This window comes from Sphaeramia orbicularis, unplaced genomic scaffold (genome assembly GCF_902148855.1).
Source record: "Sphaeramia orbicularis unplaced genomic scaffold, fSphaOr1.1, whole genome shotgun sequence".
Lineage (NCBI taxonomy): Eukaryota > Metazoa > Chordata > Actinopteri > Kurtiformes > Apogonidae > Sphaeramia > Sphaeramia orbicularis.
In genome coordinates, this window is record NW_021941578.1 from 2,580 (window position 1) to 29,095 (window position 26,516).

Here is a 26,516-nt window from a genome sequence, read left to right on the forward strand (position 1 = left end):
GTCTTCCTTGACCAAAAGTACATATGTATGCCAAACTGCAGCTGTCAGCTCTTTTCAGATTTGTGTGACACCGAGACACACACACATGCACACAGAGGCCACTTAGCTTTTATGATACAGATGCAGGGAGTGTCCAAAAACTGTTTCACACTCTGTATAGTTACTCTTCTAGAATGGATGAAGACAGTGAGACTGTCTGTAAATGTGTTGGATTCAGCTCTAACAAGTGGAAGAGGAACACTAATACTGTGACAGGATTTCACCTGGGGAATGATTACTGATTAGCTGTTTCTTGGTGTCACATGAGCTACAAAAATAGTGACAAAAACATAAGTATATTATAAAACCAGCCTGGAGTTGACAGGTCAGTTCAGTTTCAATTTATCTGCAAAGTTTTTCGTGCAAACTCCTGAAATGGTTTGGTCTGAATTAGTGGAAATGGGTCCTGGTATATTTTAGAACAGTAGATGACCAGCCTGACCAAAAGGGTCAGTGGTCCAGTCTGCATGAACAACAAAGCTGCCGTATTTACTGAGTGAAGGTGGTGCTCCCTCTATAACAGATTATAGTACCATAAAAAGACGTGAAGGAGCAGCATAGTGGGGTTACTCAAGTCAACATGGATGGATATGTGCAAAAACAGGCAAATTAACAAGAACATGAACAGGAAGTGAGTCTAATTCTAATCCTAATCCTCGTTTTTCTTCACATTGTCTGGAATTACTGTAAATGATGAAGCGAGAGTAAAGGGATGACATTAACTGACAGAGAGTAAAGACAGTGACCCACAGATTGACCTTTGACCCCAGTGAAAGGGGCATAGGTATGAGTTGAACATCAGTGTCAGAGGCCTGACGTTGCTAGCAGCAGGCGTTTGTGTAGCACCAATATGAATAGTGTGACCGTAGTGGTTGAGGTGGAGGTGACAGTTCAGGACTCAGGCTCTGGGGGCCTTACAGGACTGACAGCAGGCCTTTCTGTAGTACCAGTGGGAGCACAGCTTCACCTTGAGGACCAGGGCACAGTTGGCCGTCGGTTTGTCCTGACATGAGAGTCTACTGCCACTGACGCTGCCGGGGCCACCACTGGAACAAAAAAAAAAAAAGGGTTAATTTTAGGGTGAATTTAGCTTTTTCTCTGAAATGTAAAGTCTACTTTCCAAAAAACATAGGATAAGTTGTTGATACCCTTTGTGTAAGCACGTACAAGAGTTCATTGGTGAGCGTCAGAAAATTGAACCCATAAAACAGGAGGCTTGCATCCAGCCCAGGCTCAACCCAGGGAACAGGACGCCCCCTAGGCCAGCGGGGGGGCCGCATCATCAGTAGTGTTCCTCCGGATCATTGGGTTGTTATGACCCGGGTCATAATTTGTCTATTTATATGAATAGGTATGTATTTTCTGTTTAGTGTGTGTGTTCTCCCCCGTCCTGTAGGTGTGCTGTGCCCTTTTGTGTCGTCTGTTGCAGGTTGCTGATTGGTGGAGCATGATTGCCGGCCCTTTAAAAATGGCCCTGGAGTTTCCGTCCTCGCTCGCTCTTGCCTCCTGCCAGCTTCCAACCCTGTGTTCGTGTGTGTGACCGTCAGTCTTCGGTGCTTGTGTAAAACTTCGATTGTATATAATTGTAAATAGTTTTGTTGTGTAAATTCGATCCTTTTTCTTGTAGGGGAGGTCGGCTCTTTTGTTTCACCTTTTCTCCTGTTTTGGTAGGTAGTTAGGTAAGTTTTCTGTATTTTATTTCTTGCATTTATTTTGTATTAGGTAAGGTAGTTTAAACTAGAAGAGATTTGTTTGTTGTTTTAGCCGCTCCCTCCCCTAACCCTTCCTTAGTTGTTGAACAAAATACTGATAATAAATATTGTGAATTTTAGTTTTTGACTGACGTGTGTGCTTGGGAGCTGGGAGGGGACAAAAGTTGAGCCTATTATGTTCGCCCTGGTGAACCCCTAGGCCGAGGCGTAACAAGGTGTTTCAGCCATTCACACTATACACCCTCACCGGAGGCGGCCAGCTACAGGGTGATCAGCCCCCATCTTGCATCCCACGCCTACGCCCAGCAGGGCACCCCAGCCCCGAGCCAGGCCTGAGCGACCACACCCCACCCCGACCTATTACTTGAGGGCCCAAGTGGTGTCATTCTCTTTATCCAGAGCCACTGACTGCTTCTTTCTGCTGCCTTGATGCAGCTTTAATGGCTCTGTACAGGCCCTGGCCCCTTACTCTTAGGTCTCTAAGGAGTTTGGTGGTAGATGTTGATACAAAGCTTCTACATTCAACCTCCACTAGGCGAACTTCCGTGTTCCAGCCGCCATGTTGTACTTCAGCGGCTAGATCGGCCTAGCGCAGGTGTCCTTTCATATGCCTCATCCACAGAATCCTCCCAGGGTACGGTGAGTTTGACAATGCAGACCTTCTTTATGGAGGGGACCAGAGCACCAGGTCAGGTCTTAAGGTGGTGATGGCAACCTCTGGAGGAAACACCAGCTGTTGGCCAATATCCACCAGCATCTTCCAGTCACCCGCTAAACACAGCTGGCTTCTCTCTGCCTGTGCAGAGCTGCTCCTTGTTGGTTTAGCTCCTTCACAGACAAAGGCAGTGGACCATGGGGGATCGGACTATGGGGGATCGGACGCTGGCAGTGGCAGGAGTTGATGGCAGCTCGTTTAGATTCCAAGGTGGCTGCAAGGCTCTTTACGACTCGGTTGTGGTGCCAAGTGACCGTCCTTGGGTGAGACTGGCCTTGTACCCTAGTAGAATGTGCCAGAGGGAGGTGGTCTGGAGCAGACGGTACAAGCTGGTTCTCCCCAAACCACCGATGGAGGTTGGTTGGTGTTGGAAGGACATCATAAGTAGCCCTGATGGTAAAGCTCAGGCTTCGTGCTTCCCTGGCCCACACATCTCTCCAGCTGAGCCTCCTCCTCTCCACATTGTCCCACAGGTAAACAAAATATATATAGTAATACTGCTAGTCTTATGTATTAAGAGTATTTTGAATATACAGTAGTGCAAAATGGGTTTTGGATACTCCCTGCACTTGTAATATACTGCATTAAGAATCACTAATGCAGTAGTGTTCCATTCTTCAAACCCACATGTTCCCTTCTGCACATGCTCTGTTTCGCTGAGGTCAAACTGAATGATTCAGCAAAATAATGAAACAATCCTAGGCATGACATGTTGAAACTGTTGAAATCATTTGCATTTGTTTGTGCCTGTCTGATTTAGATGCAAAAGTTTTTCGTATCTTGATTGTGTAACATTTTAGGGGGGATTTTTATAGCAGCACTGTCATATTTCTGTGACTACACAGCCTATACAAATGCTACATGCTAAATGCTAAGTTTCAAAACTTCTAGACAAAGTCTAGTCTATGAATTAACTTCTGTTTGTGCATTAATTTGTGCAGATTTTTAAACATCTTCCCTGTGCAGCTTAAAGTAACTGGAAGGAAAAGAACCTGTTAAATTTTTTGCTGAAAGTTAAAGGGTGCGATTTCTTTAGAATGGAAGGACGTTCAAGGACCTACATCTAACCAATGGGTTAAAGAAATGTCTCGTATTGGAAAAACTGACTTATCTGGCTAAAGGAAAGGTTAAGAACATTTACAAGATCTGGACATGCTTTCTGCAATTACAATGGACTTATCTGCGTAGACATTAAAGTTGTAACTGTCAGATATTTTGTTGAACTGACAGTATGATGCTGTTGAGAGGGTGGGTGGGTGGGGGGGTCCATAGGGATTGTTTTGATGTTGTAATGTTTAAGAGTGTATTATCTTGTTTATGTACACATTCATTCATTCATTCATTCATTTTCTGAACCGCTTTATCCTCACTAGGGTCACGGGGGTCGCTTGGAGCCTATCCCAGCTACATAGGGGCGAAGGCGGGGTTCACCCTGGACAAGTCTCCAGTTCATCACAGACTGAACATATAGAGACAAACAATCACTCTCACATTCACACCTATGGGCAATTTAGATTAACCAATTAACCTATCAGTGCATGTGTTTGGATGGTGGGAGGAAGGAGAAGTACCAGAGAGAACCCACACAGACATGGGGAGAACATGCAAACTCCCCTGTCAACTGGTGTTGGAATCGAACCCAGGACCTTTTTGCTGTGAGGCACGAGTGCTAACCACTGCACCACCGTGTCGCCCTCGTACAACATTCAAAAGGCAAATATATTTATGAAAAAATGTAGAACTGAATGGAAAATTACTATGAAGAGGTTAAAGTGCTGATGTGTCAGACTGAAATCACAGGCAGCTGAATCGGGTAAAGGATGCACTGTGTGGTTTGTACCTGGGGCTTCTGTTGGACAGCTCTGGATTTCACAGCCCTGTCTGGGGTCTGGCTTCAGGGTAGAGTCGCAGCTGTGGCCCCTGGTTACCAGCTCCTCCCCTGGTAGCACTTAACTTCACGAACCTGAACGCCGCTCCCACAGGTCTTACTGCACTGTGGGGGGGATGGAACAGGACTTTCATTTTCCTTCACAACTGACTGGTGATCAAGAACAACAAGGCTGATGATGCTGCATCTGCAAAACGTCATGAGGGTTTTTAAAGCCCTGGGGTTCAAAGCGTTACCATGGCTACGTTGTGGGATGCTTACTTGAGACCATGATGTGGTGAACCATTTGGAGCAGGGTCTCTGGAAGCAGGAAGAAGCAGTCTCCGGTTTGTTGGTTTGATCACAGCTGCTGTCTGGAAACTCTTTGAACACTCCGCCTTCCAGCCCGGCACACACCACCTGACGCTGTCGCACACCACGGCCACATGTAGCATTACACTGACAACACACAAACACACACATTTAACTCCTTTATTTTGGAAATACACGCACTTATCAGCTAAGCTAAATAAAGTAAGTAAAATCAGCAAAATGTGCTTTAAGTGTAAAAAAATTAAGTAGTTATTGTGCATTAGAATGGCCCCTGTCAATGTTTTACTATTAGTATATAGTATTTTTTAGGTAGTTTAATCGAAAACACTCACATACTCTATCACTCAGGTGTCAAACATGCGGCCTGGGGGCCAAATCTGGCCCGCCAAAGGTTCCATTCCGGCCCGCGGGATGAAAGTGCAAAAATGAACCTGAACAGTCCAGGTTGTCCAAAATCCTTTTGGTTCAGGTTCCACATACAGACCAGTGTGATCTACAGTCAAAATAACAACACAATAACCCATAAATAATGACAACTGCAAATTATCTTTGTGAAAAATTATGTGGAAAAAAATTTAAGTGAAAAAATAACATTACACTGTGAAAATATTTACATTTACAAAACTATTCTTTCGCAATAAAACGCAAATAAATACGTAAATAAAAACAAAGTTGAACAACCCGAAATGTGCAATTTGAACAATATTCTGCCTGTTACCAAATATTTGGTGCATTTATGGATCCACTGGGATCTGCAGTTGTGTTAATAATAAGAGATGGAATATTGTACAAATTGTTCAAATTTTAGTTCCAAACTTCAAAATTTTAACAATATTCTGCCTGTTACCAAATGTTTATATAACACTGTGTGTAAATGTACATGTATAAATAATAAGTCGAGGCAAATTGTTAAAATGGCACTAATTTTCTAATGAAATTTCTGTTTTTTCAGGTTATTCACATCTTTTTTGTAAAATGTAAATATTTTCATAATTTAATTGGGGGTTTTTTCTACTAAAACAAAAAGAAAAACTTGGATTTGTCATTATTTTGACCATTCTTGACCAGGTGGCTCCCTTGAAAACCAATGTCACTGGTAAGTGGTCTTGTCCCTGGATAAATGAAAACATTTTAAACTTAAGGAGAACCTGTTGCAAAACTGAGCGTCTTTGGAAATCAACCCAGTTGGAGGTACACAGGTTACATCTTAAAGATCTCATAACCTTCTTAAATAAAATGATTAAGGAGGCAAGATCCAGCTACTTCCACAAACTTATAGGCACAAACAAGAAAAAACCCAAAGTAATCTGTGACACAGTCCAGTCCATTGTGTCCCCTGCTGTCCCTGCTGCCCCTGTGCTCTGTAAAGCTGACATCAGTGACTTCCTAAACTTCTTCACAGACAAGATCAGGGATATTAAACACAATATCCCACCACCCTCTGGCCGTCTGACCCTATCTGATCCCCCTCTGCAAACCTGGTCCTCTTTCGACCCTGTGACACTGGAGGACATCTCAGCACTTTTATCCAAAATGAAACCCCTCCAACTCTGCAGACCTCCTCCCCATAAGCTCCTTGTCGGTGTCTTGACACTATTGGACCATGGGTCACAAAGTTTTTAACCTGTCGCTCTCAACTGGTTTGTTTCCCAGCTCCTTCAAACAGGCCATCATAGAACCTAAACTAAAGAAAACCACACTGGACCCCACAGACTTCAGAAGCTACAGGCCCATTTCAAAGCTCCCCCTATTGGCCAAAATCCTTGAGAAGGCAGTGTCTAAACAACTGACAGCTTTTCTGGAGACACACCAGATCTATGACACTTTTCAGTCTGGGTTTAGACAACGCCACTCACAGAAACCACACTATTAAAAGTGTCCAGTGACATCCTGATGGAGGCCGACTCCGGGAAATCCACGGTCTTGGTCCTGCTAGATCTGTCCTCGGCCTCTGACACAGTGGACCATCCCATAATGATTGAGAGACTGAGGGACCTGGTAGGGATGTCAGGTCATGTGCTAGACTGGTTCTCCTTTACCTGACCGGCAGAAGCTTCACTGTGTCAATAAACAACTTCCAATCTGACTCAGCGGATCTACTGTGTGGTGTGCCCCAAGGCTCTGTCCTGGGACCAGTGCTATTCTTACTCTATGTCCTCCCACTTGGCCACATTATCCAACACTATAGTGATGTCTCCTATCATCTATTCACAGATGACATCCAAATGTACTGCTTTAACTCCTCTGAGCCCACAAACTGAGTTCCTTAATCATCTGCTTGTCAGAGCTGAAGCAGTGGCTAAATGAGAACAGCCTCCAGCTGAACTCCAGTCAAACACAGACCCTCATCATTGCCCCGGATAGTGCAATCCCAGGGATCAAACATCACCTTGGAGACCTGAGTTCTCGGTAAAGACCAAACTGAGGAATCTGGGTGTCATCTTTGACCAGGACATGTCTTTAGAATTCTACTCCAAACACCTGGTGAAAAACTGTTTCTTCCAACTACGCAACATCTCCAAACTCAGATCTATGGTGTCCACAAATGAGCTCCAGATGATCGTTCACGCTTTTGTATCTTCTCGCTTAGACTACTGCAACAGCCTGTTCACATGCTTAAACAGAAGGAGCTGGCCCGTCTACAGTTTTGTCCAGAACTCTGCTGAAGGCTCCTGACCCGCACAACAGGAGAACCCACATCACTCCCATCCTTAAATCTCTCCACTGGCTCCTGTTCTATATCGTCTTCATTTCAAAATTCTTCTGCTAACTTTCCGGGCTCTACATGGCCAGGCCCCTGCATACATTGCTTCCCTGATCCAGCCCTACAGCTCGACTCGTAGCTTGAGGTCTTCAGGACAGCACCTGCTGATGGTTCCACACACCTGCTGATGGTTCCACGCACCTGCTGATGGTTCCACACACCTGCTGATGGTTCCACACACCTGTTTTAGCACACGCGGTGACAGGTCTGTTAAAGCTGTGGACCACGTCTATGGAATGACCTGCCTCTACACCTACGGTCCATGGACTCTGTACAGAGCTTTAAGAAACACCTCCAAACCCTCCTGTTCAAAAAGGCTTTTTAGTCTCCCACCTGACCCAGGACCACCACAGACTGATTACACTCTATGTATTCATCATAACGTACTCCATGTGTCACCCCCCCCCCCCCCCCCAGTCTCTCTATATCTCTATCACTCTCTCTTTTCTCCTCCTTTTCTCTCTCTCTTTAACCCCACTGGTCCAGCAGAGTCCATCCTTCAGGAGTCTGGGTCTGCTCCAGGTTTCTGCTGTTAAAGGGAAGTTTTTTCCTTCCACTGTCACCAATCACAAGTGTTTGCTCCTGAAGGATTCTGTTGGGTCTCTGTAAACGTAATTTGATTCTGATTTGAATTGATAAAGCACTTTGTGACTCTGTCTGTGAAAAGTGCTCTATAAATAAAATGTACTTACTTACTTACTATTTATAGGTTATTAAGTCATTATTTTACTGGTCTGGCCTGCTTGAGATCAAATTTAGCTGAATATGGAACTGAACTCAAATGAGTTTGACAGCCCTGGTCTATCAGATCATCATGTGTTTGTAGCATTGTTGTTATCTGATCTCTTTAAAAAAAAGCTCATTATGATCTCTGAAAAACAGGCCTGTTTTCAGCTACAGAGAGTGAACTGTCAGTCTGTTTCAACAGGGTTTGAATTCGAATCAGAAAAGACTTTATTATCAATACACCGTTGGGTGCAATGAAATTAGTCTGCTCAGACCAATACATTGTGCAATATATAAAAGACAAGGAAAACAACTACACAGTTAAAAACATAAATAAATACACAGTTACAGCAAACAGAAGAAAAAAAGTATAAAATGGACAAAGTGCAAAATAAGAAAAAAATGACAGGATGCATTTTACTACAGTTTATTGCATCGTAAATGTATTACTACTACTACTGTGAAATAGATGTCTTATGTCCTTACAGCAGATTTGAGGATATGTCCTCAACAGAGAATATATCCGAAATGTCAGTCATGTAGGAAAAGTAGAGTTTATGTAGCTTAAGAATAGGGATCATTTTCTCAACCCATAAACGCCTTATTATCCATACATCCAGAACAAACACATTTGTATGTGTTTAACCGGAAACGAAGGGAATGAAAAGCTGTAACCTGATAAAGTAACTAATATATTGGAGTAAAAACAATATTTTCCTCTAAGATGCAGTGGAGTAGGAACGATAATATTTCATCCGAAATGTTACGTCCCCCTGCTTTACCTGTTGCCACTCCTGTTCGACCCAGTGGGGGGCGCAGTCTCTGTCCCCACAGGGGTAGATGGCCAGCGGACGCAGTGATTGGTCACACTGCTCCTCTGACATCACCATCCACCTGATGATCGACACATCACGGCACGCACCATCCTCCCTTCGCCACACACCTGAGCACTACCACACACACAATACACACACACACACACACATAATATGGTCATTTTCTGTTACTTTCCTGTAAACTATGCATTGAATCATTAGCACTATTTAGGAAATTCATTCCATATGTGTATAATTGTTAATTATAATTGTTGATGCTGTCTGTTAAACTCACAGGTCCCCAGTCAGACACGTCCATCGTCTGTCACACGGCGGTCCTTCACACTGCTGACTTTCTATTGGCTGAGAGGACTTGTTGCATAATTTCATTTCCATGGAACAGCGAACCTCCCGAGTCCGAACGCCGCGAGAGCCACAGCGAGCTGAACACTGACAGACACATGACAACTTTATTACTACAGCAAAGACTGTGAAATCTACACAGAAAAAAACTACAGATATAATTAAAATGTGTGCAATGTCTTTGTTGTTGTTACGTTGGTTATTATTACTTACTTATATTACACTTTTTGTTATCATTATTACTACTACTGTAATCATTATTATTATTGATCTCTATTGTTGTTACTACTATTACTCTTATTACTTTTATTATCATTTCTATTATTATTATTATTTATCTATTAATTTATTACTACTAGCATTTCTAACGTGCAACTGCCTGTTTTAATACAGTTTTTTTTTATAGTTACTGATGTTATTTTTTTCGTTTCCTTTTTTTTAATCTTCTAATTCCACTTACATACTCAAGGCGTCAATAAAGTTCTATCTAATGTAATGTAATGTAATGTAATATAAATGTGTCACATCTGTCCCTCTTTGAAGGAGTTACATCCACAAAAGTGAAGACCCAATATTTAGTAGAAGGTGCATCTCTCCCTCTGTTTCTAGTGACACATGCCACCTCTTATTAAGCTAATTCTATTGAGATAAATACTTAGTAATAAAGTCTTCAGTGATAAACTACAGAGCTACTCTATGCTAGCTGTACTGGCACAGATCCCCAGGTTATCTCTGGTGAATGTTTCAGATTCCTTGTGCAACTACTTTACTGCTGTTCCTTGCAAATGGACAGATTTGTTATCCTTATAATAAATCCATATGTCGTCTAAACATTGTCCAAACATTTTTCTTTATCTACATCAGTAATTACCTTTCAACTGGTGCACTGATTACACACTGAGCCCCAGTTACACTTTATCTATCAAGAATAAATCACATTAACAATCATTTCATGAGAAGAGGTAAAATTGCTTTATAACTTTATGGGAAACAGTGTTTTATATCAGGGACTGGCGTATTGATGTACAGTAGCTTTTATCTTTAACATTAAAACAGGTTTGTGGTCAATCATTGGAGATTTGATGCTTTTACCAAAGGATGCAGTGACCAAATATAAAAGGCCTGTTGTTTATTTGCCAGTAGCTAGTAACTTTAAGTGTTTTCTCCATCAGTGCAGTGTATTTCATTATGACAGGTCACTAAATTCAAGTTTTAGAGCCAGGGTTCTGTGTCAGTTACCTTATATAAACAGGATCACATTGCACAGAGGTTTAAAGCTGAAAACTCCAGCAATGTATACTCAGCAGTAACAGACATAAGAAGGAAAAAACGTGAGAAAAATGTTTACCTCTGACCACTCAGAAACCTCCCACTGGGGCCCACAGCTCTGGCCCAGGCACACCTTCCTATTGGCTGGTTTGTGCAGGTCATGTGACAGACAGAGTGAATCGTAGACAGAGGAGTCCAAGCCGGGTGACACATTTTCCAGCAGCGCACAGTCCGATACTGAAAGCCCTCACCACAGGTTCGAGAACACTCACTCCAGCCACTGGTTTCCCACCTGTGGAAGTGAGTCACATCAACGATAATAGAGAATCAAAATGAGTTAGAATGATCAGCACTCAGTACTGACACTAATGTTAGACATTTTCAAAACCTACCCAAATGCTCCATTTATTTTGCTGTATGAAACTTTTGAGACAAGGGAAGTAAATAAATACATGAAGGTGACAGGAAGCTACTGCCTGTAGGATAACCCTTATATTAAGACCATTTTTACACCAGATTTTTCTCATATCCCAGTCAGAGCATCACTTGGTGGACACTCCTTTCCGGTGCAGAACTCATGTGTGGGTTCAGGTCTGGTCACAGAGTCACAATAACTGTCATCGACTTCAGTACCATCATACCGAACACAGGGCGTAGCTGGTGGTGATACCTGGGAATACAAAAAATACAGTCGGATTAATGAGTGTATGAAATGAAATAAACTCAATACAACTGCAATCTAACGGTCTAGGACACAGATGTCAAACATGCAGCCTGGGGGCCAAATTTGGCCGGCCAAAGGGTCCAATCTGGCCCCTGGGATGAATTTGTGAAAGGCAAAAATACACTGAAGATATTAACAGTCAAGGATGTTAAAATCATTTTAGGTCAATTGAATCTAAAAATGATCAGACCAGTAAAATATCATAATAACCTATAAATTCTGAAAACTGCAGATTTTTCTCTTTGTTTTAGTGTAAAAAAAGTTACATTACATTTATAGACTAGCCTTCTATAAAAAATGTGAACGTCTGAAATGTCTTAAGAGAAGTATGTGGAATTTTAATAATATTCTCCCTGTTATGAACTGTTTTGTGTATTTGTAGATCCACTGTGATCTCTAAGTTGTGATTCACATGTATAAACAATAAACTAAGGCGTAATATTGTTAACATTGCACTTACTTTTGTAAGGAATTTTCAGGTTGTTCATACACTACAAACAAAAAGTTAAAGATATTATTAATTTTTGAGCTATTTTTTTCATTTGGGATTCTTGCACAGCACTTCTTACTTTTTTTGTGTGAATTGAATTGAAACACATTTTTTTAATGACCATAGATTTATTTACAAATGGCAAAAATGACCAAAAAAAAGACCCAAAAAAATGAAATACCCTTAACTTTTTGTTTGTAGTGTATTTGTTCATGTTATGTTCGAGTACAATTCGTAGATGTAAACATTCTTATTACAGAATTTTACTTTTTTCACTCAAAAGTTCTTATCCTATTATTTATATATTTTTACTGGTCCGGCCCACTTTATATCATATCAGGCTGTATGTGGAACTGAACTAAAATGAGTTTGACAGCCCTGGTCTAGGACTAAACATATTTTAATTATTTCAGTTACTTTTTACAATGAAATTTCTTTGTGCTGAAGAAAATGCAATTTCATATTTGAAAAAATATGTAAGAACATATGACATAATGGCCATAAATATATGCATGGTTGCACTGAAATAACACACTAATAGATGAAATGGAGGAAACCAGTCAATTAATAAAGTCATAAATCCCACTGCACAGTAAGTGTCATAAACAGTCTAGAAATTACATTCCAGGATAAACACAGGTACAACTGTAGCGATGCGTCTTATCCTGTTCTTGTGTGTCTTACCTGTGGTACATGTTGAGCTGCACGGAGCGTACGCAGAAACCTTCCAGCGATACATGTCTGCCAGACTAACGTCTGGATCCAGACCCACATCAAAGTCATTACTGGAAGGAAACAGAGCCAGACAGAGAAACTCCAAAACCTGATATTTCCAGTTTATCAACTAATGTATAATAATGGCTACTTTGAAAGGACAGGTAATTATTTTTGACAGGTTAAATTATACAGTCACTTACTCTGTGTGGATGACTTATCCTAATGATTTTACATTATTTCTGACAGCTTAAATACCTTCTTGACTCAGAAACATTGTTTTCAATACATTTACCAAATGTGCCAGAGTGAATGCATGTTCTCTGATTTCCATTTAGTTGGCAATTTACAACACACTTCCACACACTGGATTACACGCATGTGATGTGAAGCCTTATCATAGTTGGACCCCCAAAAAAGGCAAAATTTGGCTAATTTTTGTTTTATTTTACGTTTGAAGACTGTTAGAACATTTTGATTAAAATAAACTAAAAAAAAACTTAAACCCTTATGTAATAACAGTATATTCACATGAAACTATTGACATTCATTACTTTTTTTGTTTCTTTTTCTCATTCTTGTCTTTTATTTCTACTTTCACATGCTTGAAATATATGATCCATTAATCAGTCAGTCAATGTTATCTTCAGGATACACATCCATACCATACACAGGTTGATGCTCACTGGCATAAAAACTTTATTTAAGAGTTTTATTGTTTGCTATTCAGGGTGTGGTGTAAGTCCTGTGGTTTGGACTGCATATAAAATAAAATACTAAACAAGTGCCTAAGCACAAAAAAAAACTGCAATCATGACCTGATCTGATTGTTCTGTTCTTTATAATCATCATAAGCACCAGTTTTTCCTCCAGCTGTTCCTTCATACCTCTCTGTGTTGGCTGCCTGGACAGCAGAAACCTGCTGCAGCTGGACCGAGATGGCGCTGTGTGAGTCTGAGTGTGTGTGCCTTCAGTTTGTGTTTCCTTAACTGTAAGTGTGTCTGTGTCTGTTGTGGATAACTTCTCTGTGCTTTCTGATTGTGAGTGTGACTCAGAAACAGAGTGTGTGTTGGATTGTGTAAGGGAGTGTGTGTTGGAGTGTGTCTGGTTGAGCTGCAGGTTTTCTAGCAGCAGATAGGGGGCGTCATCTGGCAGAGCAGCAGAGTGAACGCTTTGACCTGTGAAGACAAAAAGTACTTCTGACTCCCAAATAGGGATGTAACAATATGAAAATTTCTATCATGGTTATTGTGACGAAAATTTTCACAGCTATCATTATTATCGCGGATTTGTTGAAATTGTGCTCAAAATGTTCAAAAATTACTAATACACACACTGAAATAATTTAACCAAGTTGTATTTTGAAATAAATAAAATAAATAAATAATAGGCACAATGTACCTTCTGTTGCAGAAACATTCAAATATTAACCCTTAGTGGTCGGAGCCTATTTTGTCTGTTTTTCAGTCCTTCTGATTTTGCCTTTATACTATATAAACAAATGTTTACTATACCCATGTTTGGGATCTGTTTTTTTCAGCACAACTTTATCTATATGATCTGCTTACTTTTTTTCACTTTAACCTACTATATCAACATAAAAGGACAAAAACAAAAAAATATGTAAAATCCAATTTGAAAAATGTATATAATTTATTGCATAATAACACAAAGATGCTTAATGAAGCTTTTCACAGACTTCAAAAGTGAATATTGGTTCCAAACATTAGGTATATACAATTAAAATTGTAATAAATTAAAACTATACTCAAATATTTGACATAAAAGCAGATCTTTACATAGGCGTTTTCTCCGGAAAAGTGCGGTAATCAAACACGGTTATCATGAGAATTAGAATTTAAACAATAATACTAACCGTTGGCAATTTTACCACGGTTTATTGTTATACCGATAATTGTTACATCCCTACTCCCAACACCAGCATAATTCTACAGATGAGTCTGTCCATCCAGTACAGTGATGAGACTGAAATATCTAAAGAAATTGTTTTGACTAAACTCTGATGGACTTTGAGACTGAGCTGTAAGGTGAATGTGTGAGTTCATAAGTGAAGGAGGAATGGGAAACAATACAAACAAACTATATGCGTTAATAAGAAAAGAAAGAAGCCATTGCTGTCTATTGAACAGTCACTACTATAAATGTTCAACAGCTTAATACAAACATACAAGAAATACCCACAACACAGTTATCTTGGGAAAATCTGCAGATATTGGACTGCATGATAGCTTTAAAAGTGAGTGTAGAGATTAGACTGACCCATGTCAGGTCAAACTATTCTCCAGTACTTTGATTTCTGAGATTAAAATGATATTACCGTTGAAGCTGTTTATGGTGTTTGTGTCGGTTTTGTCCCTGTGCATCATATACTTAAGCATAAACATCTCACTGAGGACTCCGAAAGCATTGTTGATCTTTCCTACCTGGGAAAGGAAGCAGTAGTGCATTGTCATCAGCAGTGGATGGTTCATCAACTGAATTAGAGGAACTCCCTTCGTGAACAGAAACAAAAATATATTAACATAAATGCACACCTAAATACACAAGATGTGCTTATCATCAGATTGCTCAATGTGGTGTTTTTATGTGACATGTTTTTTTTTTTTTTTTTATCAACTTCAAAGTTCAAAACATTGATTTAAAATGGCTTTTTGTTCTTTATCCTTATAGGAGCATCAATGTGTGAGGAAGCCAAACTGTTAACAAATTACCATGTGGGTTTAGAGAGCATAGATGCAGATGTTGTTCTGCCAGAATGCACTGTAATGACATTCTGACACATTTTTTCTTAGAAAGAGGAAAAGAATATCCCTGGTCATCAGTCACCCCTCTAATGGGTGCTTTATTGTGATGCCTTTGTAAAGAATATTATTTTTAAAAAAACAAACAGGACATGACATGTGCATTGCATCCACAATCACTACAAGAAATGAAGGCTTACTTTTTTGCAGCCCAGACTATTAGATGAGCTTGAATTCTGTCTGCACTACAACCTTTCCTCAGAATGGATGATTTTTGGCTTTGTTTGCCTGGCACAAGTGACACAAGCTCTAATACAAACTGTTGTTGTTCATTACACCTTCTGTATACAGCTAAATGCCATGATGATTGTAAACGAGGCTTACGCTGTCAGGGGCCGACAGCAAGGGTATATCCCTGAAATCCTCCTAATCCTCTACTCTGCCGACCATTTGGAAAAAAACACCACCCGATGTCAAATATGACATCATGTAAACTCAAGGTAGTGGCATGAAGAAAGAGAATAGTCAGACAATCGATATGAACTTAATTTGAGCTACATTGACCTGATAGTGGCAAAATAATGGTCAGAGAACCAATTTTTCTCCCCAAAATTCCACCTAGTGAATGAAAATGACACCATATGAACTCTGGATGGTAGCAAGAAAATGGATTTGTAAGATGCATTATGAACCCAATTTTATCAAAATCGCTCTATTACTGCTTGATTTATGTCCAAAAACCTGATTTTCAACTAAAGCACCCCCATTTGAATGACTTATAATGGAGAAGCTGAAATCGATTCTTCCACTAGGGGTCCACTATGTTGGTTATCAAGGGAGAAGTAATCCAACCAAATCTGTCGTATTTATCGTGTTAGGATATTCTGTGATGGCGTTCAGGGTAAAACCAATTTCCATATTATTACTATATATATATATATATCAGTAGTACTAGATTTTTGGCTGACTGCAGGCGTAAGATGTCTAACACAGGCACAGGGAAGGGACAAATTAAAGGAAAACCATAAAGTACTTTAGTAAGATCGTGTGTGTTAATTCAGTGGAGCAAAATCTTCTACAAGTGTTTATTCAGTTAATTTTTATACTCATCAAACCATTCACTGACCCCTTGTGTATTGTCCTGAAGGAGACTACTCCTAACAGGTTTATCCTTTAATTTGTCAACCATCTATATGTAAATTTGCCACCATAGGATCAGTGGTTACATAACTTCCCAAATGACCTACAGTTTAACAATGCATGTACACTTAGTAGTTTCCATTAGTACTTGAATAAATAGTACTATAGGTTTGAATAGAATTTGTCTCAATACAATGAAGGTCAGTGAGACACTTCACCCGGTAGGAACTGTGGAAACTGATGACTAATCTCCTGTCAAGCATTTGAGTAACTTGTCTTAGGTTTTCATGCATTCATTACCGCCACCAGTAAGTATTGTGATCGCTTTGCTTTGTGTGTTTGAGTGCGTGTTTGTTTGTTTTTGTTTGTTTGTTAGAAAGATAACTCAAAAAGTTATGGACGGATTTTCATGAAATTTTCAGGAAATGTTGATACTGGCACATGGAAGAAATGATTAAATTTTGGTGGTGATCGGGGGTGGGGGGGCCACGAGGGCCCACTGATCTGCCTTGGCAGAGGTCTGCGATCTCCGAGTGCTTTTCTTGTTGGTGATCAGTTTGATCAGTCTGGACTCACTGTAGTTGGCAGGTGCAGGAGGCCCAGGCTCCTCCACATCATTGTGGCTGAATACATGACTGGTGATGTCATCTGGTCTGTACACCAACATGGCTGGTGGTGTGGGAGGACTGGGGGTCCTGATCTCCCACTCTACATCCTCCTCATCCTCCTCTTCCTCATGCAGCTGGACATCTGACTGGTCCTCAGATCCCAGATAAGTGTTGTAATGAGGGCCTGATGCTTCGCCTCTGCTGTGGTTTGCTGACCTTGTGAGATCCTCTGTGACATCCTCACTGACCTCATTGTAGGTGCAGTTAATATGTGATTGGGCGGGGTCTGTAGTGATGTCATCTACAGTAGTGTGTCATGAGATGTAAGGGGACAGTGTACTCATATGTGATGTGGGGGAGCTTTCCATTGAGGTTGTAGTACTGTGTACAGAGAAGAAAGTCAGTATCACAGTAAGTATTTCAGTACTATACAAAGTAATAGGGACAACACATACTGTTTGTTGTTAGCAGAATAAATGTGTGTGTTTTTACCATAACATGAAGGCTTTGCTGAGTCGGCCCTTGAGCGATGATGTACTCCAGTCCATCAGAGAACACACTGCTAGGGCGTCTGTATTTAAAAACTGTTCCGGCCACATGGAAGTTTTGTGGGTTGTCAAACACAGTGTTTCCATTGAAGAAGAAATGACCCGCTTCATCTGACAAGGCTAGATAGGACAAGAGACATTAGGAGGAGGAGGAGATTTGAAAACTGAGCAAAACCCAAACATACAGACTGGGTTATGGTGCGGTTAACCAAATTACCCACAAGACACTTTCAGGTTCATCTGTGCAATATAGGTTGCAAAGACTTTACAACCCAGAGTAAATATTTATAACATGACATCAACTCATCTCTGTTCATCTCAACTCACACACACTCTCCTATAGCGGTATGATAAAGGCAGCCAAACATGGGATGGATGTGACACATGCAGGAGTAGAAACAGGAATGATGCACAGCAGTCATGTAGATGTTGCTGAATGACCGGACATTCAACTCCAGTCGAAACATTCTGCAAGTCTGTTGATTTGATATTTAGTATATTGACCTTAAAAAAGTTGTAGGTTCTCACCCAGGATGTTCTCAGTCTTGTGTCTCTCTATGATCTGAATGTCAGTGGCTCCAAAGGGGATGTTGGTGATGAAAATGTAACCTGATGACAAATAATTACAACTTTTAAAAGCCTTCACGTTTGTATGGATTCTTAAGAGGTTAAAATATCAGACATGATCATGGTTCAACATACTGTCCGTGTTTTTTTTAACTTATTAATAGACTCAAAGCCAGTTCATTTGGCTTTAACCATAACAACAGACTGGAATAGGAAGCTGGCTTTGCTGCATGTGTGTTTGTGTGTGTGTTACCTAACTGTGTGAGTGCCTTCCTGTATGATCCAGATACGCGCTGGCATGACGTCCCGTTGCCCCCACAGACTCCACATCTGTCTACTGTCTTACTGCTGTACAGCGCACCATCACAACCTACAGGCTGCAGGAGGACACAGGTAAGAAGCAGCAGAATACTAAGGCTGCATTCACACCAAATTAAACTGGCTTCCTGTTCATTTAAATGGGAAAGGGCAGAGCTGCGTCACCTATCAATCAGCTTTAAGTGTGTAATTATTAAGTTGCAGGTTGTTGGAGATTCAGAATTTATCAAACACAGACCTACAAGAAGCTTATAGCTGCTGATGACCTGTTCATAGGTGTATAGGACAGACAACATTATTTAGTGTGATTTCCAATTAGCAGCATCATTAACAAAACATCATCTTTTTATGAGTGATTACACAGTTGCACAAAGTAATCTTGTGTTGCTATTTAAAACTGTTCCAAACAACATGAAACACAGTCTTCTGTTCTATAAAGTAAATGTCTGTGGACCTTTGTGCTCATGTCCTCTTAGAGATTTTGTGTTTGACAAAATATGCAGAGAAAACATTACCTGTCAACACACATTTTAATACAGTTTATTAATGTTCTGTGGTCCATAAATTGCATTCTAAAAACAGCTTTGTGCTACATTATGTTTCACTCATAGTGGCATTTGATGTAACCTCTCTAAACTCGACCCCCTTTTATTCAGCACTGACCTTCCTGCACCAAAGCAGATCAATGCCTGAAGAACTTTACAGCTGATGGTCAGCTGGTTGTCAGTTACACAACATCTGTCATCTTTGCACTTAACATAAAAAATGACATAAAGAAAGGGGCCTCAGTATAAATATGAGAAACCATGTTTGTTTGTTTGGGTTACCTGACATATCCCTTCTATACAGACTCCATGGTATTGGTGTCGCGGCAGAAGGTGCCGTCATGAGCCGGAACAAGCAGCTGGCGCTCGCCACTGATGGTGGTGCACTGCAGGTCACATGGCTTATTGGAGATGCTGATATAATCAGCTACATAGAAAACGATGTGAGAACAAGAGAAAAAGCTGTCAAAGAGCCTCACATAAACCTGAGATAAATGGATGTACTGAGGCTGTGAAACCCACTCGTGAATGTGGTCCCTCTATAGCACAGGTGTCAAACATGTGGCCCGGGGGCCAAAACCGGCCCGCCAAAGGGTCCAGTCTGGCCCTTGGGATGAATTTGTGAAATGCAAAAATTACAGTCAGATGTTAACAATCATTTTAGGTCAGGTTCCACATTCAGAACAATTCAATCTCAAGTGGGCAGGACCAGTAAAATACTATCATAATAACAAAGAAATAATGACAACTCCAAATTTTCTCTTTGTAAATGTAAATATTTTCATATATTTATACTAAAACAAAGATTTAGTTCGCAAAAAATGTGAATAACCTGAAAAAATATGAACCTGAAATGTCTTAAGAGAAGTAAATACAATTTTAACATGATTCTGCCTGTTACTACATGTTTTGTGTATTTGCAGATCCACTGTGATCTGCACGTTATAATGTACATGTGTAAAGGCTAAACTGAGGCAGAATATTGTTAAAATTACATTTATTTTTCAGTTTGTTCATGTTATTCACATCTTTGAAAGGATGATTTGTAGATGTAAACCTTTTCATCATGTAAATTTATTTTTTGCTCGAAAACATAGTCAAAAGTTTGGAGTTGACATTATTTCTATATTATTATGTTATAATTTTACTGGTTCAGTCCACAGCAGATGAAATTTAGCTGAATGTAGCCCCTGAACTAAAATGAGTTTGACACCCCTGTTCTATAGGAACAGTTTTACAACTTGAATAAATATTATAACTTATGTAGACTTTTAACTTCAGTTTCATGAATCATTTTTGTTTTTGAAAAGCTTCCTGTGGAAAATGTTGACAAGTATTGTATATAAACACAAAGACAGCCAGAATATGGACTAATAGTACTGACTAATCTCTTACCTGGATACAAAGGTATCCACTGATAGTACCGTCTCCCAAAGGCTTTAGAGTTGAACTGGGAACACTGGTGCTGTTTAAAGCTTACACTGGGCCGGGACATGGCTGGAAAACATATCAAACATACAAATAAGATAAATAAGATAGAAGGCATTGCACTGAGGATATTTTATTAAGAATACGTTCTTATTGATAATCTACTGAACTCTGAGGATTTAGGCAAATGTTAATAAAATAGGATGATACAATGTATTTTCTAGTGTCACTTTTCATCAGCAGAAATGAAAATGTTCAACATCATGCTGGTAACTCCATCACAAGTGCACCTTTAGATCGTTCTTCATTTAAACTCAGTGTTCAAAGAATTACCAGTGTTGTATTATACCTGGTTTGGACACAGCTGGTACTGTTTAGGAGAGCCAACACAGTATGAACTGTTAACATTTTGAGTGGTTGACAGCCTGGAACAGAAAATAGACAAAGATAACACAATATAATGTAGCCTTATCATACAGATAGCAAGAGACAATAATCTGTTATTACAGTAGTGATATCCATTTCCTATGTGAAGTGTCTTGTACTATGTGAGCAGGAAAATGCATGGTACAAGGGTGAAGAAAAAGGACAGTTAGAAACATCATCAGCAACACAACCACCTTTTTCCACAATGTAACCTCCTGCACTCTGTCCATTAAGCCCACACACAGCTTATGTGACAACTGGAGAATAAACAGTGATTCACCGACATGTAGTACTCAAAGTGAAAAGTGAGGTAGTTTCAGTGATGACTAGTTCATACAGCTGCCTCTGTGAGCAAATAGTTTACTGTATATACACTTGGCACAAACTCATAAACAAGTGTTTTTTTTCTGACTAATCCCTTCTCTCCATTACTGTCTCTATTCCTCTATTCTATACACTCTGTACCAAAATGATCGAATTCATTAATTTAATGTCAAACCTAAACCCTCACCTTTGTGTATCAGCTTTTCACCCACTCTTCAGTTTTACACTATTCACATTTTACCTGTAAACAGTGGAGGCTGAAATGAGCATGTAAGGAGAAAGTCAGTAGTAGTGATAAACCTACAATTATCTCAAGCTCTGTGTTTTAAACTCAATCAAACATTCAAGCTTTTTTCTTTTCCTTTCAGGAGTTGACCAAAAGCAAAACAGAGCTGAATCGGACATAACTGAATATGGCTCTGAATAGATGTGGATGTTAGTCCTTACATCCTGGATGTGTTGATTAAAAAATGTTTGGTACCACATTGTCTAGGAATTATAGGGTTACGTTCACATTGCAAACCTTAGTGATCACTTTGAATATACTGCCGAGATACCTTTTCTTGTTTGGCTTTTTGATGTATGTAAGAGTGTAAGAGTCCTGGTAAAGTAAAGGAAAATTAAGAAAGACGTCACATGAAACCGTGTCTACACATATTACAGTCATGGCTAAAAGTTTTGAGAATGGCACAAATGATGTCTTTGGTTAGATGTCATTGATTTGTCATGAAAATTCTTTGAGATCTACACTGTAAAAGCTGTGGTTTCCAGAACAATACTGTAAAAAACACATCCAACTGTAAACACATTTGCGGAGTAACATGTAGATTTAACAGTTTAAACATGTAGATTTAACATTTTAAACATGTAGCTTTAACAGTTTAAACATGTAGATTTAACAGTTTAAACATGTAGATTGAACATTTTAAATATGTAGATTGAACATTTTGAACATGTAGATTTAACATTTTAAACATGTAGATTTAACAGTTTAAACATGTAGATTTAACAGTTTAAACATGTAGATTGAACAGTTTAAACATGTAGATTTAACAGTTTAAACATGTAGATTTAACATTTTGAACATGTAGATTTAACAGTTTAAACATGTAGATTTAACATTTTAAACGTGTAGATTGAACAGTTTAAACATGTAGATTTAACATTTTAAACATGTAGATTGAACAGTTTAAACATGTAGATTGAACAGTTTAAACATGTAGATTTAACAGTTTAAACATGTAGATTGAACATTTTGAACATGTAGATTTAACAGTTTAAACATGTAGATTTAACATTTTGAACATGTAGATTTAACAGTTTAAACATGTAGATTTAACATTTTAAACGTGTAGATTGAACAGTTTAAACATGTAGATTTAACATTTTAAACATGTAGATTGAACAGTTTAAACATGTAGATTTAACAGTTTAAACATGTAGATTAACAGTTTAAACATGTAGATTTAACATTTTGAACATGTAGATTTAACAGTTTAAACATGTAGATTTAACAGTTTAAACCTGTAGATTTAACAGTTTAAACATGTAGATTTAACATTTTAAACATGTAGATTTAACATTTTGAACATGTAGATTTAACAGTTTAAACATGTAGATTTAACATTTTAAACGTGTAGATTGAACAGTTTAAACATGTAGATTTAACATTTAAACATGTAGATTGAACAGTTTAAACATGTAGATTTAACAGTTTAAACATGTAGATTTAACAGTTTAAACATGTAGATTTAACATTTTGAACATGTAGATTTAACAGTTTAAACATGTAGATTTAACAGTTTAAACCTGTAGATTTAACAGTTTAAACATGTAGATTTAACATTTTGAACATGTAGATTTAACAGTTCAAACGTGTAGATTTAGGTCCAACTGGGACCAGTTTAGGGTTCAGTGTCTTCCATGGACACTTGGACATATGGACAGTCAGAGCCAGGATTGGAACCACCAACCCTTTGGTTATTGGACGAGCCGCTCTACCAACTCTACCAACCCATTCATTTACACATTTAAAATGGTACATTGTTAAATGTTTACTTTTTTTTATATAACTTTTTTAATAAAAAACAAAACAAACAAAACAAATATGCTGTTATTTCAGCATTATGGTCTGGTAATTTAAACGGCACTGCATTGTTTTTCAATTGACAGTTTTATTTTCTAAAAACAATAGAAATCATCATTTCTTCAGACTAATCTGGTTTTGTTCACATACTCTTCCTGTAAAACTACAGCTATATTTGATTCAATCGTTAACACAAAATCTTTTCAAATAAACAACTGTGCATTGTATTGTCACTTACAGTTTTTTTATGTTGCAATTTTACAACTTTTTGGTGTTAATTATACAGTCATTTTTTACAGTGTATATAATTTCCATCAAAAAATCTAAAACATAGGCATCAAATTGCGAAAACAAACGTCATAGCCACGAAAGATCAACGCCGTTCAACCCTTAGAGGCCTGGGACTATTTTGTGGTGACTTCTAAATAATTTTTTCTCTGCATCTAACCGTTCCTAAGTAATTTATAACAATTTATCAATTTATCCTCTGCATTTTCAGTGCAAATCAAGTATATAGTTAAATCACTGAGATGTTGATAAAAGCTCAGAGTAAATTCAAAGGTTATTATATCAAAACTGGAGCAGAAGTGACTTTTTCATCAAATATTTCTTTAACTAAATGGAAAAACAAGCATCTACAACCACTGTCATTTGTCAAACTACAAGGGTTTTACTGATGAATCGATGTTGCAGAAGATGACAGTGTTCCCATGTTCACTACAGCCTCTGAACGTCCAAATGGATCATATGTGATGACAAAAACAAGCTGAGAAACTGTATTTTATCTGTATTGAGGATTAGTGGTTCAAAAGTTATTAGACATTTAGGTCTTTGAGGGAATATGTCAGCAATTAAGTTTTATTTGTAAGCTAATGTGCTTTATGATGTCTTTTTTGGCTCAGTTTTGCTGTCTCTCTCTCTCTCTCCAACATTTGTTTTATGCTTTCAAACACAGTGATGGTTAAGACAGGTCCCTCAAGTTTGGCTTGTATTGAAGTGTCAATTCTTTGTTCAAAAGTGAGTTGTGGCTATTGCAGTACATTACAAACGGCATATTAACTGTTGTTTTTTATGTTTAGTTTTGTGGTTGTATTCAATCGTATTAACGTGTTCAGAGCAAAAGCGAAATGTGATCAGCATTAGCTCACTCAGGGGAGCAGCAACAACTTGAAACAGTTTAACAATAAAGAGCCTTTTCATCCAGCTGATGGAAACACATCTCATGAGTCTCAGCACTTAAAAGTTTGCATAATTTCACAACAGCAAACATGGTTTGTAACAAGGGAAATCTGTTGAAGAGCGCTGTAGTTTATAGTTAACATGATTCTAATGGTGTGTGTGTGTGTGTGTGTGTGGGTGTGTGTGTGTGGTGTGTGTGTGTGTGTGTGTGTGTTTGGGACGACCCCCAGAACTCCAGCATCGACTTAATGCATCTGTCTTTCATTACCATGTTAACTGCACCCCCCACACCTCCTCTGTCTATCTCTCTTTAGCCAGAGCCCATCCTCCTCCAGTGTTTAGACCGTAAAGTAGGAGAGACAGCAGGAAGAGGTGAGCGGGAGGTCACTATGGAAGAGTGTCACATCTAATTGGTAGAAGGTGATGAAGGGAGGACAGGATAGAGAAGAAAAGCAAGAGGAGCAGAAAAGGGGATAAAGCAAAGGGTGTGCTGAGGAAGAGGAGGGAGGCTACAGAGCTGAAGAGTTTTAAAAAAAAAGGAGGAGAGGAGCACGAGAGCCCGACAAAAGTAAAGAAATGGGAAATGAGTTAGGGGGGAAGAAAGGTAGACGGAAGAAGGAGGGAGGAGTGAGGGCAGAGTGGAGCTAATCATGGTTGACAGAAACTTCCGCAAGTCTGACAGGGGGAGGTCAAAGGTAACAAGATGGCTACAAACACATATACAGACACACATACTTACTACTACTCACTCCTCCAGTCACTACGTTTACATGCACGCTAATATTCCATTCATCCTGACAACAACAATATTCTAAATATGGCATGAGTCACCAACATATTTTAATAGCTTTATTCTGAATGCATTTTCTGATTAAGTTTTACACTCATTTCTGTGCATTGTATACAAACCAAATTAAGAATAAAGCTACAGGAATTAAAAAGACTGGCTGTTTTGATACAGTGTGTGCCAGCGGTGGAAGCTTTTTTTTTTTTTACATGTAAATAGAACATTAGTGTTAGTTCATTTTCATTAACTTAGTAAGAATAATTCTTTTTAGTATAAAGGCTAAAAACAAATGTTTTTCACATTTAAAGTTCATCATTGTGCTACTGCTATCCATCCATCCATCCATCCTCTGCTTCTCTGGCTCATCGTGGGGTTAACAGCCTAAGCAGAGAAGCTGAGTTCCCTCTCCCAGACCACCTCTTCCAATTCATCTGAAAGAATACCGAGGCTTTCCCAGACCAGCCCAGACATATACTAGTCCCTTCACTGAGTCCTGGGTCTGCCCCGGGTTCTCCTCCAGGGCCGAAATGGTCAAAACACCTCACCACAGAGGCGCACAAGAGGCAAAGAGGCTTCCTAAACAGACACCTGAACCACCTCAACTGGCTCTGCTTGATGTTTTTAAAATTTTCAATAGTTTTTAATTTTAGTTTATATTTTTGAATATGCACGGCTACATGGAAATTATAATTTTAGTGGAATATTTTCATTGACAAGTGGCAATATTGCCTTTTTGGAATGAGGGAAAAAACCTGAATGTTTTGCCACATTTTACTACTTCTGTGAACATGCTGTGACTTCACATATTTTTAACAGCTCCTTTGATTCCAAACACTTTGCATGTATCGTCATAGACAGATCATGTGTTGTGTGTAACTTTTTTACCTCTGAATGAGGCAATGTCTCTCCTGACTCCTTACGCCTCCTCCACAGCTCCTGGAACAGGACGACCAACTGGACCACTCCCCCCACCACTGAAAACCTCCTCCTACGAATTCAAGTTATGGAGAGTCAAACAGAGAAATAACAAACAGGGCACTCACGTCAAAGTATTTGTCATATTATCTACAGTATATTATGACTGGCCATTAAACGACATGTGAGAATGTCAGCATGGTCTGGTCTGTCTGGTAGTATCTCAGTGATGTCTAGAGTCAAAAAGACCCTTCACGATCCGTTTAGTCTGAAGGAGCAATGGGTATCTGTAAATGCTGACACTTTATCTCATATATAAATATCTACACTTTGCAAATAAATAGTCTGAAAA

The 26,516-nt window shown here is 39.1% G+C and overlaps 1 pseudogene; it reads right to left on the reverse strand.

Moving 5' to 3' along the window:
- Nucleotides 1-859: 859 nt before the first annotated feature.
- Nucleotides 860-26,516, reverse strand: part of LOC115416242 (ADAMTS-like protein 2) — a 40,976-nt pseudogene continuing 15,319 nt past the window's right edge.